This window comes from Stegodyphus dumicola, chromosome 7 (genome assembly GCF_044657685.1).
Source record: "Stegodyphus dumicola isolate Sdum_Otavi_A_Nest chromosome 7, ASM4465768v1".
NCBI lineage: Eukaryota > Metazoa > Arthropoda > Arachnida > Araneae > Eresidae > Stegodyphus > Stegodyphus dumicola.
In genome coordinates this window covers 140,691,809-140,708,809 of record NC_140774.1, presented here as the reverse complement: position 1 = coordinate 140,708,809, position 17,001 = coordinate 140,691,809, and the positions used below count along the sequence as shown (strand labels likewise).

The following is a 17,001-nucleotide window of genomic DNA, read 5'->3' as shown; positions in this document are numbered from 1 at the left end:
AAAAGATTTCGGAAAATCACCCTACGGAGTCAATACTCAAAGAATTTGACATTCATCGTAGGTTCAGGTCGCCGTTGTTGAGTTTTCGCTATCAGTGAAAATCATAATGCTAAGTGAAAAATTTTTAATTTTTTAACGAATATAAAAATTAATGCTTTCTACATAGTTTCAAATTTGAAATCGCATCACTAACCTCAACAGTCACATCAAACTTGCGTTCCCTTTTTTAGTTCTTACTAACACTGGTAGAGGGCGCCATGTTCTTATGTTTTTCCTGATGAGAACAGTGTAGACTGTAGAAGATTTTTGTAGAAGATTAAAGGGCTTCTCTAAAATCCCTTTTTTTACGAATCTTTCAGAAACGGAGAAGAAAGTGGTAGAGATGGACGAAGATTTTCGGAAAGCTCATTTCCGGAGGAGGGAGAAATTAAAAAAAAAAATACAAAATTAAGGAAAATTCTGTACGCCAAAGGGGCGTTTTTAACGATTTCTGTATTACCTTAATATAATAAATATCATATTCTTCTCACTAAAACCATAAAATTCAGTTCAACAACAATAACGCAAAATAATTTTAAAATGAGCATATCTTTAGAATTTCCACTACACAGTCTCGTGCGCAGGAAATTCCACCCCCCATACAGTGCTGCCATTGCTCGCTTTGAAATCGTTGAGTTTGTTAATCAAAAATTCGTTAAAGTGTTACAAAATATGAAATCGATAAAAAACAGATTCCAAATTTGGGCTTTCAGATGCCATATTCAGGTGGAAACGTACGATATTCAAAATTTAATGGCTCTAACTACCGTTGCCTTAGCACAATGCAATCATATATACATTCATGCAGATTCTTCATCATGTAAGTTCTTTAAATATAATTAAGGGCTCTAATATTTGGTGGCAATAATTTGAAAAGTGAACCGACATTTTCAATGAACCAACGAAAATCCCAAAACAAAATTAAGAGTCCTTCTGGGGAACAAATTGCCCCTTTGGACTAAAACGACATAACCGATAACAAAGCAAGTATCAGTTCTTACTAAAACCATTACAGGGAGCCGTGCAGTTAGTTCTACAACAATACAGTTGAAGCCTGGTAAAATTTTATAGAATTCATCTTGAACCAGAACATTGCTGTTTACGTGAAATCTCGAAAAACTTTCCCCATCCCCATAAATGAAGCCTTTTCACTCTGCGTAAACCACAAGCAACATCGGGTACTTCAGATTGTATGTAACATTAATTATTACGAACATTATTATCATATGTATCTGTATATTACAGGAATTTTCAGTTATTAATATTTTATTCAATGCGGTATTTTCCCATGGATGTGAAAAATTTAACAAATTAATTTATTTTCAGTGTTTAAGAACTTGGTCCCTAAAGTAAGTTTTTAAAAACTTCACAAAAATTTATTTGATAAGAGATAATTTTTTTTAAAAAAAAAAGTTGTGGTAGTTTAATAGAATTTTTTTCCGAAATTCATTTGCGAGTTTTGGCACAACAATTGCTTAAATGCTTCTTAAAATCCTCTAACTTATCGATTTTAAAATATTACCTCGATTAATTTCTACACGCTTATCTGGTATTTTTATATGCAATTGGGCCAGTCTTTATTATTTACGATATTAACACGTCAAGTCTGAAGTCAGTCACCGATGGCTGACAGTTCGGATAGCTTCGGTGACTGATGACTGACAGCACACTTGTCGTTTAGGCTTCTTCAGTTACTGTTGACTGGCGATATGCAAGCAGCTTAAAAAATTATATACTTCTCAGATCTATCTTATAACAAATTCTAGCTAGAATATCGATGAAACCGGATATCGGCGGTTAACGGAAAGGACAATAAAACTAATTTCGAGCTTAAAAGAGGTAAATCTGAAATTTTATATAAACGTAAGTGCATTTTCAAATTTCGAAGTCATTTCTTTATATAAGTTTATTAACTTCATATCTACGGTGAGTTTAAATGATAATGGCTTGTGCGCGAAAATCTGAGGAACACTCTAAAAATTATTTAAAAAAATTAGTGTTGCACCCACCACATTCCGAACATGGGACTTTCCGTGTGTTAAGCGGATGTGATAACAACTACATCATGAGTGCACGTGTTAGATGTATCCCCAGTCAGTTAAAAATATAAACACTTGCTTTCTAAAAATTAAATTAATGCTCTATTATACACAATCAGTTCAAAATATAAATACTTGCTTTTCAAAAGAAAAATTAGCACTGTCATTTAAAAACTTAGGGTTGTACCCACCAGGTTTCGAACCTGGGACCTTCCGCGTGTTAGGCGGATGTGATAACCACTACACCATGGGTACACATGCGAGACCTTCTTATTAACAATCATTTCATAGTATAAATATTTCTTTTCAAAAGTAAATTTAGTACTGTCAATTAAAAAGTTGAGGTTGTACCCCCCATGTTTCGAACCTGGGACTTTCCGCGTGTTAGGCGGATGTGATAACCACTACACCATGGGTACACATGCGAGATGTTCTTATTAAGAATCATTTCATAGTAAAATACGTGCTTTTCAAAAATAAATTTAGTGCTTTCAATTAAAAGTTGAGGTTGTACCACTAGGTTTCGAACCTGGGACCTTCCACGTGTTAGGCGGATGTGATAACCACTACACCATGGGTACACATGAGAGATGTTCTTATTAACAATCATTTCACAGTACAAATACGTGCTTTTCAAAAGTAAACTTAGTACTGTCAATTAAAAAGTTGAGGTTGTACCCCCCATGTTTCGAACCTGGGACCTTCCGCATGTTAGGCGGATGTGATAACCACTACACCATGGGTACACATGATAGGTGTTCTTATCCGCAATAAGTTCAAAATATAAATACTTGCTTTTCAAAGATAAAATTAATACTGTCAGACCTTACGCGTGTTAGGCAGATGTGATAACCAGTACACCAAGGGTACACGTGTTAGATGTTCGTATCCACAGTCAGTTAAAAATATAAATACCTTGTTTTCCAAAAATTAATCCACTATCATTTCAAAATATTTTAATGTATTTTACAGTAACTCACAAAACAAATAATCTTGTTAGTAGAACGTAAATTTTATTTTTAGTTTACGGAGATAGATAATTTATATACAATTCTTAAGTGTCAAAATTTTCATACATCTGCTAGCTGGTCAAACTTCAGAATAACAAACTTTAAACAATTTCTTCTGTTGCTGAGCGTCAGTTACATCATACAAATATGGCGTTGCCACTTCAATAATTAATATTGTTATTTGTGAAAAAACAAGATATTACAACCTCTCCCCCCTCCAGATAAACTTTAATTTACATTTTTATAAGTTTACAGTTTTTAGTCCAAAGGGATTTGAATCCCGAAGGACTATTAGTTTCGTTTTGGCATTTTGCGTCGGACTCATAAATGTCGGTTCACTTTTCAAACTGTTGCCACAAAATGTTAGAGTCCTGCATTATATTTGAAGAAATTAAATAATGAAAAATCTGTATAAATGTATGTATATTTCTCGTATTGTGATAAAACAACGGTACCTAGAGTCATCGAATTTTGAATAACGTAATACTCCAACGAATATGAGCATGTGGAAGACCAAATTTGAAATTTGAAATTTGTTTTATGATCGATTTCCTATTTTTTAAAACTTTGACGAATTTTTGATTAACAAACTCAAGGATTTCAAAGCGAGCAATGGCAACTTTATGCAGAAAAAACATTTTTATCTCCGGCGCGTGAGTTTTTGTATCGGAAATTCTAAAGATATGGTCATTTTAAAACTATTTTGCGATATTCCTGTTGAATTGAATTTTATGGTTTAAGTACGAAGAACATGATGTTTAACAAATAAAGATAACGCACAAAACGTTAAAAAAACGTAATTTAATTTGGACGTAATTTAAAATCTGAAACATTTCAGTTTTTTTTTTTTTTTTTTTTTTTTTTTTTTTTTTTTTTTGTCCAAAGGGATTTGAATCCCGAAGGACTATTAGTTTCGTTTTGGCATTTTGCGTCGGACTCATAAATGTCGGTTCACTTTTCAAACTGTTGCCACAAAATGTTAGAGTCCTGCATTATATTTGAAGAAATTAAATAATGAAAAATCTGCATAAATGTATGTATATTTCTCGTATTGTGATAAAACAACGGTACATAGAGTCATCGAATTTTGAATAACGTAATCCTCCAACGAATATGAGCATGTGGAAGACCAAATTTGAAATTTGAAATTTGTTTTATGATCGATTTCCTATTTTTTAAAACTTTGACGAATTTTTGATTAACAAACTCAAGGATTTCAAAGCGAGCAATGGCAACGTTGTGCAGAAAAAACATTTTTATCTCCAGCGCGTGAGTCTCTGTATCGGAAATTCTAAAGATATGCTCGTTTTAAAACTATTTTGCGATATTGCTGTTGCACTGGATCTTATGGTTTAAGTGCGAGGAACATGATATTTAATAAAGAAAGGTAACACACAAAATGTTAAAAAACGCCCCTTTGGACGTAATTTAAAATCTGAAACATTTCAGATTTTTTTTTTTTTTTTTTTCAAAACAACCATATCAGCACAATACAGAATTGAAATACAACAATAACATAATAATATACACTGAGGAAGAGAGGAAAGAACAAAATATTTTTTTTTTATCTATATAGAGAAACAAGTTATTTCATCAGGCCAGGGAGTACGACTTAATGCGTCTAGATTTTTATGGTTTTTACCACTTCGATGAACGACCGTGTAATTGTAGAGTTGTAGTACTAGCGCCGTCGTGGATTTATACTCACAATATTTTTGAGCCAAACTAGGGGATTATGATCGGTCATGATGAGAAATTTAGTATGCCCGTCTAAATAACATTGAAGTTTCTTTACAGCAAATATTATGGCGGCGCATTCCTTTTCTGTAGTAGAGTACTTTCTTTTAGTTTCTGTAAACTTCTTATTGAGGTATAATACTGGATATTCATTGTCTCGTTCATCTTTTTGAGCTAAAATGACACCCATACCAGAGTTTGAACCATCAGTTTGCAAAATAAATCATCATTATTGAAATCAGATGCATGTAGTATATAGTATAGTCCTTTGAGACTGTTTCTCCTTTAGCTCTTCAAATGCTTTTGTGCACACTTCTGTCCAATTTATTTTCCCTTTGTTTAAGTTTCCTTTTAAAGTTTCGGTTAAAGGTGTTGCTATAGATGAGAACATGGGTATGTAATGATTATAATATCCCGCTAATCCTAAAAATGCTCTGACTTGACTTTTTGTGGATGGTTCTGGAAAATCAAGAATAGCACTTGGCATTCTTATACCACGACCTACAATATGTCCTAGATATTTTACTGTATCTTGAGCAAATTTACATTTTATAGGTTTACTAGTTAAACCAGCGTCGTTTATTTTGGTAAAAACGGCTTTCAGGTGACTTAGATGTTCTTCCCAGGTGTTTGAAAAGATTGCCACGTCATCTAAATATGGAACAGCAAAGTTTTCACAACCGTGAAGGATTTCGGGCATCATTTTACTAAATGAAAATGGTGCATTTTTAAGTCCAAAAGGCATCCGTAGAGGTCTAAATGTGCCAAAACTTGTAACAAAAGTGGCTAATTTTTTAGTATTAGGTGTTAAAGGTATTTGGCAGTATCATTTTGTTAAATCCAAAATAGTTATATATTTTGCGCCTGCTACCGTTTCTACTCGTTGTTCGATGTTAGGCAAGGGGAAGAATTGTGTTTTAGTCAATTTATTCAATTTTCTATAGTCGATACAAGGTCTTGGATCTCTCCCTGCTACTTCTACTAAAATCATAGGAGAAGTGTAATCTGAATCTCCTATTTCAATTATTTTATGCTGAAGCATTTTATCGATTTCTGTTTTTAATATATCCGTTTGTCTAGGAGACATTCTATATGGTTTACAGTGGATTGGGGTGTTTTCTGTCAATTGAATATCATGCGTTATTAAATGAGTTTTTCCAGGTTTATTAGAAAAGATTTTTGAAAACTTCAGCAGCATATCACGCAATTCTTGAATCTGTTGTTCATTTAGCTTATCAATAAAGGAACTGTTTTCTTTAATGTCTTCAAAATCGAAGAATGTTGGTTCAGAATCAATTGTTGGGAAATTTTCCTCCATATCATCAATTTCAGATTGATCTTCTGTAATCATAAGGTTAACAGATTCTCTGATCGCCTATGATAAGGTTTTAGCAATTTAACATGGTAGACTTGATTAAAGTCTTTTTTCCTTCGAAACTCACAACATAATTAGTTTCGGATAATTTCTTCTCAACCTTCTCAGGACCTTTCCATTCAACTGCTAGTCTGTTTGGTTTATTCGTTGATACAACTAATACTAAATTTCCTTCAGAGAATTATCTTTTAATAGCTTTACGATCTTACCACACTTTTCTTTTGGTTTGCATTTAAAGCATTTTATCTCTTTGCATCTTTTTAACCGATTTATCAATTGAAAAACGTATTCAGCATTATTTCCTTTGTCTTCAGGATTCATCCATTGTTCATATAATAATGTTACAGGTGTTCTAAGATTTCGGCCGTATACTAATTCTGAAGGTGTAAATCCCGTACTCTCGTGCGTTATTGTTCTTAAAGCAAATAGAGCAGCGGGAACTTGCTTCTCCAACTCAGGGGCTGCTTCGATACATAAAACTTTTAAAATTCGTTTGATTGTTCGGTGAAATCTTTCAACAGGATTGCTCTGCGGATGGTGTACTGAGCTTCTAGTTACTTTTATTCCAAATTTTTCTACAAATTCAATGGCTAGATTGCTCATAAAGGAGGTAACTTGATCAGTTTGCATTCCTTTCGGGAAACCCATTCTACTAAATATTTGTAACGTGGCTTCAATTACTGACGTTGTGCCAATATTAGGAACATTTTTTGAAGCTAAACAAATAGCTGTAATTAAATATCTATTGCCATTCGGTGTTATTGGTAAAGGGCCGCATAAGTCAAAGTTAATTTTCGAAAATACTTCTGCAATAATTGGTACTAAAGTCAAAGGTGCTTTGGCTTTATCATTAGATTTTTCCCACTCTTTAACATGGATCGCAAGTTTTAACACAATCTTCTATTTCTTTATAGCAGTTAGGCCAGTAAAAGTATCGTGTTAATCTATCTTTAGTTTTGACGACGCCTAAATGCCCAGATGTGCCATCATGACATAATGACTTTATTTGATCTCTATATTTTTCAGAAATAACGATTAATTCCCTTTCATTTCCATTTTCATCTAATTTCGTTTTCACCAACAACCCGTTCTCCTTTACTTTGAAATCATTTGTCTTGGAGAAATTTTCATTTTTAGCTTCGCTAAGCAATGAGGCTAGATCTCTGCTTTGATGCTCAGATTCAATTAATTCCTTAGAATTAACATTAATCACTTTCTTAATTTCCTTGTATTCCTCATCAGCTTGCGGTAAAATATCTTCGTCAGTCTCAATAAACGTTCTAATTTCTCCATTTCGATATCTCTACTTCGATCTTCTTCATGAGATCTTTTTACTTGAGATTGTGTCAAAACTGCATTTATTTTTCTAAATTTAAGAATGATTTAATTTTGAACAATTGGACAGTTTTTTTACTCAATACATATCTGCCAGGATCATTTGTAACAACAGCTGCATTTGTCTTTATATGAACAAGTTCGCAATTAATTTCAACTTCCGCTAACGGTAGACACAGTAAATGGTCATTTAGTGTGTCTACCGTTAGTCATTAAAAGATATTGTACCCAGACATGTTCTCCAGTCATTTTTGCGTTATCTATATATTTTCGAGAAATAACATCCACAGTGACTCCTGTGTCTCGAAGAATATGCATTTCATACCCATTAACTAAACCGTTAATTGTATATGTCTCTAACAAATCATCATTCGAAGATACACAATTTACCTTTTCATTTGGTTTTAAGCGAGGGCACTGAGGCTTAAAATTTTCGTATGACCCACACTCGAAACAACGTGGTCGATATCTTTTGTCATATAAATTTTCTTGGTTCTTGTTTTGAAATTGACTTCTTTGTCGGTGATCTTTCTGGTATTTTGAATCATCCCATTTATCAGAATGCTTAAGATAGGCGGATGCTCTCTTTTTTTCACAAAATAATCATAACGAGGTTTAAATGATCCTTTGTTGATTTTCTCAGTCTAATTGGCAGAAAATTTCGGTTTTGTTGTTTTTCTCACATCTTCAGAATCTTCAATTTTCTTAACCATCTCAGTGGGTGAAATTATGGTAGTTCATTCATCCATAAAACGTTCTTTGAAATCAAAAGAAGTACGCTTTTTAATTTGATCAATCAGCATGAGATCTTTTAGCTGTCAAAAGTTTTAATGTTTAATCCGTTTAGCCATCCTTCTAAATAATTCTTTAATTCATAGGAGAAATCATACCAAGTACTTTCAGTAGATTTTTCGTGTTTATTAAATAGTTGTCGAAATTTTTCCTCACTCAATTTAAACCGTTGTAACCGCAAAGTTTTTACATATTCATACTTTTTCGCGTCCTCTTCTCCTTCTCTAGCAATAAACTGAACCAACGTCAGGAGGCAGCAATGAAATAAGTTGAGTCACTTGATTTTCAGCAGGTATATTCATCATTTTAGCTTGACGCTCAAATAACACCAGAAATAAACTTATTTCATCTTCTTTAGGGTTGAAACGTGGCATGACATCGTGAATTCTGATTTTTAAGGGCTGCTCAGGTAACTGCGTAGTTTCTACCGGCTGTTCTTCTGAAGCCATTGCTTCCAACTGAAGTTTCTGTAGCTCAAAGGCTCTAATTCGCTCTTCTCTTTCACGCTCTTATTTCCTTTCTCTTTCTTCTCTTCCGCGTTCTTTTTCTCTTTCGCGTTCTTTTTCACTGTCTTCTCTTTCGTGTTCTTTTTCTCTTTCTTCCCTTTCGCGTTCTTCTCCTTTTTCTTCTCTTTCGCGATCCTTTTCTCTTTCGCGTTCTTCTTTTTCTTTCCCTTTCTTCTCTAATTGCAGCCAGTAGTTCTCGAGTAAACTCCTCATCATAACCGGGACTTTTAGTTATCAATTCATGCAACTCATCTTAAATTCAGGTCTCAAGGTTAAACCTAACTCTTCTGCCCGTACTTTTAAACTCGGTTTTTTACTCCTAGCTAAGAATGACATGTTGAACAAGTTACCTTTAATAGGCTTCTTTTAAAATTGAATCTAAAAGATCGTACTTGTATTAAAAAATGTATAATTTCTGGAGAGACTTAATTTGTCAAAATTCACACTAACCAATTGGAGAAAATTATTTAAACAACTTTGTTGGTTTGGCACAAAATAAAATAACACTACGCCGGGTTAACGTTTTAAGCCTCGTCAGCTATAACTATAGAAACACCATTCCCAGTTAAACAGCTATAACTATAGAAACACCTTTCCCACTTAGGCAATATAGTAGAATTTTAGTTAGGCAATACAGTGGCAATACAACTTTTACAATATGCAATCTGTAATACGTCGGAATGACGTTACTGTTTACCACACGCCTGGATGGCAAGAACTAAGAAAAAGACTTTTGCCAATTCTGCAGTATAATCGAATCACTCTACGTTAGTTTGACGTTATTTCTTATTTTCCACGCGCCCCCTTGGCAACATATTCAAAACGTCAGCTAGCAGTTCCTTTTTACTTCCTTGTACGAAGTAAAAAGGAAGTATTGTAATCGCGAAAAGTTTCAGGCAGCATATTTCAACGAAAATATCCATTTTGACCGCTATCGAATGCAATTTAACGATGTTTTTGCGTGATATCTGTACGTAAAGACAGAATAAAATACGCTTTTCCTTCAAAAAAAAAATAATAAAACTGCTTTAAAATTAATTCTGAAGAGAATTTTTCGTGGCGTCTGTACGAACGTATGTACGTACGTACGTGCGTGCGTACGTACGTATCTCGCATAACTCAAAAACGAGTAGCCTCAGAACGTCGAAATTTTGTATGTAGGACTGCATAACATGTAGATGTGCATCTCGTATTTTGGTTGCAATCGGCCAAACCAAACGCATATATTTATAAATATATCCACTCTATTACCCGGCTCAGTAATCTCAGTTTCTTTACTCTTATATGTTTGTAAATTCTACATTTTTTGCTTTAAAAATGATTGAATTATGTTGTTTTTATCTTCCGGTTAAGGATTTTATGCCTTTAGTAAATCTGTGTGCAATATTTTTAGAATTATCAGCAATTTTAAAGATGTTTAATTGCCGCTAAGCCTGTTTTTAATGGCGGCCATTGGTGTTTACATTTGAAACAGGAGACTAGTGGATTTGCTGCCAATCTAACTTAGCTTCGCAACAACAAAGATAACGTATTCATTTATTATTGCTAATTAAATCATGCTTAATTCTTTCTGGGATTTTTTCGAGGAAATAAGCGTTTGAGATTTACTTCGTAATTTTTAATATAGATATTTTGAGTTTTTATGTATTTTTGCCTTCTCGCGAAGTGAGAACTGAATTAATTAAATGAGAAATACTCAATCGTCTGTGAAAAACTGTTTCTTTTTTGTTTTGTTTGCTTAATTTCTTTTATACATAGTTCTAGCTTGAATTTGTATTTGAATTTGTATTGCACGAATTTGTACGATTAGATAATTCTTTAAATGATATACATTTTCTGCATTCTAAGTTATAATATGAATGAAATATAATACTGTTAAGTAAAGCCAGCGCCAGAGTGTCGCTACGGTAAACAAAGTGAATTTTAAAGAATGCATTTATTCTATTGTGGTTTATGCGCTGTCGGCGAAGTAAGTTTAATTCAATATAATAAGTTTAAAGAAAATGCAAGAAAAAATGCGTATAATTTAATATTCCGTACATATGTAGTCATGTATGTAGTCATGTATGTAGTCATGTGGTGTACACATCAGATTTTTTTATAAATGCCGTGATGGCTTACACATATCAATTATCAACATAAAAATGCAGTGCAAATAACAATAAAGCCTAAAATAATAATTTTAGAATATTTCTTTACCACAAATATCAATTATAAATTTAAGATGAATATTTTTAGTGTTAATTATTTTAAACAAAATCTGACACGATATAACTATAATTCTGAAACAAAGTATTAAAATTCAAAAAAGCTTTTTTAAGAAAACCAAAAGTTAATCTTATCTTCAGAAATCAGCAATATCCTGTTCTGTCAATTCTTTGCTGCGACACAAGTTATAGAAACACAGAAGATAACCTTTGAATGATCCGCTTCAAAAATCTGGCTTTAAAACGGTAGACTTTTGACATTCATTTCACCTTGGAAAAAAAAAAAAAAAAAAAAAAAAAAAACACCTCGGCAATTGGTACTAGCAAACTTGTACTCAAAAATTCAGCAGCTTTCTGGGATTAGGAGACCAGCACCATCGAACTTGATAATTGCACTCCTAATTTCCAGTATCTCTGTGAAACCTCTAATTTAATAAGACTGTAATGTATTTTGCAGTAATTGACAAAACGGTGCTACTTTGGTAGACGGTTGCACGGATTTTGGCGATTTTGTGGCGAGTAATACGACTTATGGTAAACCCATTGTTGGATAAGTTATTTATGGTAACCGATACTTTGTTGTCATTTTATTTAAATAATAATGCGTTTTATTATGCATAAATTCCGTGTTTTAAATATTATTTATGGCTTTTAAATATTAAAAATCAATTCCATTTTGCATTTTTATTTGAAATAAAAATTTTATTGTATATGATATTTATATCTTGATTTAAACATTATTTATGGCTGTAAATATTAAAATACAATTTAATTTTGCATTTTTTTGAAAAATGATTTTATTGTGTATGATTATTTAAATAACTTTAATTCTAGGTGTGATGTAATCAGTTCTCTGATTGGTTATAGTAAAATATTTATGTATTAACGAGCTGTAATCAGCTCCCTGATTGGTTACTGAAAATTTTCGCATTACCGTGCCATTTTAAAATTTAATCCATATCTTCGAATTCCTTCAAAGATGTCTGTTTTAAAGACAAATGTTGTTATTGGTAAGTACCAACAATTGTTGGTATCGGAATAAAAAAATTGTCTTTTGTACTTCAGGGAGGGGCGGTTAAAGGATCTTCGAAATCCTAAAAAGAATACCTATTATTAGAGTTCTTGTTTCAAATTTTTTTGTTATTTTTAATCTTCATGATCCATCAATTTGACTTTAAATTGCTTTATCTATATATAAATTTTTTTGTTTAATTTAAATTTTTTTATTCCTGCCTTTGATATTATATTTTTCAAATTTTTTTCATTGATATCTAAATTATGATTCCGATTTCTTTTTGTGGTACTTATCAATAAACGACAGGTTAAATGACTCAAAAAATGTAAGTAAATATTTTTCTTTTATTTTATAATTGTATACTTCAATTTTTATTAAAAAAATTAATACACTATTTTCAAAAATTGCTGAGATAATTATTGTCACATATGTTTTAAAGTTAATTATATTCTATATAACGTATTTTAAAGTATTTAAATTTAGTAATATTTTAATTCTTTTAAATGTTGGTATAATGTTTTTAATTCGATATTCAATTTAAGTAACATTTTAATCTAATTAAACGTTAGCACAATGTTTGTATAGCGGTGTTTTTATTCTCTTCTTTGCTATACGAAAGTAATAATAACCTTACTTTGGTATTGCATACTAATAGTAAATGTATTTACTTACACTTGCCTGCCATCTTAAAAAACGACATTTTCAACAAAAAATTAATCCATCACTTTTAACGATATTCATTTTTTTTAAAGATTCGAATACTTTACTATGCGTAAAAATAGAGTTTTTCAAGATGGCTGACGATTGTAAAAACCGCGCCAACAATTGCGCCAGCATAAATCGCCAAAAATCCGTGCAATCGTCTACCAAAGTAGCACCGACAAAACAAATAATCTTCTTAGTAGAACATGAATTTTATTTTTACTTTACGGAGATAGATAATTCGTATACAATTCTTAAGTGGCAAACTTTTTACATCTGCTAGCTGGTCAAACTTCAGAATAACAATTTTTAAAAAATTTCTTCTGTAGCTGAGCAACAGAACTTCTGCTGTTGCTGAACATCATATAAATATGGCGTTGCCACTTCAATAATTACTAAAGTTATTTGTGAAATAACAAAATATTATAATATAAATACTTACTTTTCAAAAATAAAATTAGTACTGCCATTTGAAAAGTTCAGGCTGTACCCACCAGGTTTCAAACCTGGGACCTTCCGCGTGTTAGGCGGATGTGATAACCACTACACCATGGGTACACCTGCCAAGTGTTCTTATTAACAATCATTTCATAAAATAAGAATGCTTTTCAAAAATAAAATTAATACCGACATTTAAAAAGTTTAGGTAGTAACCAACAAAATTTGAACCTGGGATCTTCCACGTCTTAGGCGGATGTGATATCCACTATACCATGGGTACACATGCCATATGTTCTTATCCACAATCAGTTCAAAATATAAATACTTGCTTTTCAAAAATCAAATTAGTACAATCATTTAAAAGTTGAGTTTGTACCCTCCAGGTCTCGAACCTGGGACCTTCCACGTGTCAGGCGCATGTGATAACCACTACACCATGGATACACATGCGAGATGTTCTTATTAACAATCATTTCATAGTATAAATACTTGCTTTTCAAAAATAAATTTACTACTGTCAATTAAAAAGTTGAGATTGTAACCACCAGGTTTCGAACCTGAGACCTTCCGCGTATGAGGCGGATGTGATAACCACTACACCATGGGTACACATGCGATTTGTTCTTATTAACAATCATTTCATAGTATAAATACTTGCTTTTCAAAAATAAATTTACTACTGTTAATTAAAAAGTTGAAATTGTACCCACCAGGTCTCGAACCTGGGACCTTCCGCGGGTTAGGCGGATGTGATAACCACTACACCATGGGTACACGTGCCAAGTGTTCTTTTTAAAAATCAGTTCATAGTATAAATACTTGCTTTTCGAAAATAAATTTATTACTGTCAATTAAAAAGTTGAGGTTGTACCCACCAGGTCTTAAAAGACGCTAGGTCATAGAGCGTTTTCCCTTGAAACAGGCAGTGGGGAGTGATGACGTAGCAATGATGCCACTGAGCGCCGAGGTGCAATTGACAATACAGAAATTAGCGTTTTAAATTTGAAGAACCAGCGTTTAAAATGAGCTGTGTGTGAAAGATAGCTATAATTTGGAAGAGACAATGTTACTGCAGTATGCATTTTACACTGAACATTAAAAAAGTTAATAGCACTTACTCAATTTTAAAATAATAGATAAAATGCGCTATGCTTAGCATAAAGTTTTTTTTTTTTTTTTTTCCTTTAAATACCTGTTTGTTTCTAATCATTTCTTTATCTGCATGTTAACTAAGAGAACTGTACTAGTGCTTTTAAGATATCTATAATAACAGCTATTTAAAATTAATCAAAAAAACCACCTTAAATTGGCATAGTTTTAAACATGTATGATTATATATGGCAAAATTTCTGCTAATCTAAGTTTGAGTTTCAGTCTAATTGTGAATTTTACATTGGCATATTTTTCTCCGGATTCAATATAATAACATATATATTTTTTAATAATTTTGTAACTTAGGCTTACATCAATATTTCTTTTAAATAAATACATGTAAGTTTGTTATTTTAATTTAGACAAAACAACTTTACTCACAGTACCTAAAATAATTATTTAAATTTTCAAAAGTGGGGGTTAAGTGGGCAGGTCTTCTTATGCCAATTACTTTAATATCATACTTTATATATATTTTATCTAGAATGCTAAGCTAGCACAAAATCGAATCAATAATAACAGAGGATACAATAAAAATAACTGTAACAATAAATTAACAGAATTAGTTCTCATTTGAAATATGCTTTACGCTATTAACTTCTAAAATGCCATCTAGAAATATTTCAAATCAAAACATATTACATATGCTTACTTGTACAGTCGCAATGCAACTACAAGTTCTTGAAACATTATCTATTGGCTGTCACTTTCGAAGTAATCCATTTTTTTTGCCTTTTGGGTTGCTTTTCTTTGGGAAAAAACATATGCATTTCTATTTAAGAAACGTATTCTAATTAAAGTTCTGACTCTGCAAAATAAACGATTTGCTTCTCTGTTAACTTTAGGATAATGTTTCTCCAGTTTATTAATTAAAGAACCAATTACATGCTTCCCTTTATAAGTTGTACCATGAACTGCACAAAATATGTTTTCGAATTCATAAACTGTATTCATCCATGAATGAGAAGGTGTAGTCAAACCTCCTACGGACAATAATTTAATCCATTCTGAATTAAATATTGGTTCATCAGCACCATTTTTAGATATTGTTTCCAATGATGGGTCTTTGTCTCGCACACGATAGGCAATATAACCTGCAACATATGTTAATGCTTCTTTTTCGGCTGTCGAAAATTGTCTGTCGGAATTCAATTCTAATTCCCAAGCCATAGGAGAAGGTTCCTCTATGAAATCCAAATCCAAATCATCAATAGTATTTAATGGAAAAGCATCTCCCTCCTCAGTTTTCACAGCCCTTTCAAGTATTTCTGATGTTAAATATGAATCAATATTTCTGCTTTCTTTAGTCATGCATACTTTTGAAGATAAATTTGGCAGCTTATTAGCGAGTATTAATTGCTTTAAGCGGCGTATAACTTCACTAGGTGATGGATGGTCATTAAACCTACCAAGCCCTCGAATCTGACTAAAGAGACTTTCAAGAGCATCCCGAGTTAATCTAGAGGTGAAAATATATTTAGCATCATACGATGGTTTCAAATCCTGGTGTAGGCCAAAAAGAGAATTTATTGAAATTATTATTCCTTTTTGGAAAGGCAGTAAGTTGGCTTTTCCCTGAACTCGTAATCCTCCAATGAACTTTCTTCATTAATTCCAAAACTTGAATTTGTTTTTCATGATGTTCATTTAATCCAAATGCTGCTTTAAGTATTTTATCTGAAGGAGGGTATGTTTTGGTACTATTCATAATATCGAAAAAATTGTCGATTAACTTCGACGTCGATGCTTTTTTATTTCCTGTGAGGTGGAGTATACCTTTTGCGGTAGTTCTTGAAAATAATGTTTTCGCTGGAGCGACTTTTTGTCTCTCCTTTCCCTTGACCATTAAATAATTTGGTTTTAGTTTCGGACACAATTTAATTTCTCCTGAATCTTTATTTAAAACCTCTTTAATAATATCAACATTTAAAACAGTTCCATCTTCTAAAACAAATCCTTTATCTAAAAAGTGGTTTCTCAGTAATTTGAGGCAGTGCGCTACATCTGCAAAAACCCAAATTTTGTTGGTTTGCAATACTGGATTTGGAAACTGAGAACTATTAATCGAAATCTGTAACTCTTTCCACAAAGTACTAGATCCTCCTAAATCAGACACTATTGCTTTCACTTCTACTCCAGATGTTTGAATATGTCTTATGAGTGAAAAAGAAGTTCTTTCTTCATTGGAATGTTAAAATAAAAAAATATTGGTTGTTTCCACTGCGAAATGAGACCTCTGATTAAAACAAACTGCACTTTTTGAAAAGGACCGAGAATTTGGTCCAGTTTAGAGTCATAGAAGAGTTTAGAATCTAATCTGCATTTCGTCGAAACTGAGAACGCATATTTTTTCTACAGAATTCAAATATTCGCATCTTTCCTTAATTACAGCAAGAACATCACTCTGAATTCCTGGACTACATGAAAATTTAGCACACCATCTCTTTAATGTGCTAGTGCTAGGTAAAGGAATTCCCATTTTTTCTTTCCAAAAATCGTAGCTTTTAGATGACAGAGCTCTTATGACAATGCAACGTGAAATATCTTCACTAGTCTACCTGATTTTTTCCTTCTTTTCTAGCAATGCGTTAATCTGCGACTTTGTAAAAATATGCTTTAGACGTTTTTCCAAATTCTCCGATCTGTGCTGT

At 32.3% G+C, this 17,001-nt stretch overlaps 4 non-coding genes across 4 annotated transcripts; all 4 read right to left on the bottom strand.

Moving 5' to 3' along the window:
• Nucleotides 1–2,260: 2,260 nt before the first annotated feature.
• On the bottom strand, nucleotides 2,261–2,333 carry TRNAV-AAC (transfer RNA valine (anticodon AAC)). The gene has a single exon. It is a non-coding gene; the product is annotated as a tRNA-Val (tRNA).
• Nucleotides 2,334–13,242: 10,909 nt separating this feature from the next.
• On the bottom strand, nucleotides 13,243–13,315 carry TRNAV-AAC (transfer RNA valine (anticodon AAC)). The gene has a single exon. It is a non-coding gene; the product is annotated as a tRNA-Val (tRNA).
• A 419-nt stretch (nucleotides 13,316–13,734) lies between these two features.
• Nucleotides 13,735–13,807, bottom strand: TRNAM-CAU (transfer RNA methionine (anticodon CAU)). Its single transcript has one exon. It is a non-coding gene; the product is annotated as a tRNA-Met (tRNA).
• Nucleotides 13,808–13,899: 92 nt separating this feature from the next.
• Nucleotides 13,900–13,972, bottom strand: TRNAV-AAC (transfer RNA valine (anticodon AAC)). The gene has a single exon. It is a non-coding gene; the product is annotated as a tRNA-Val (tRNA).
• Nucleotides 13,973–17,001: the final 3,029 nt, after the last annotated feature.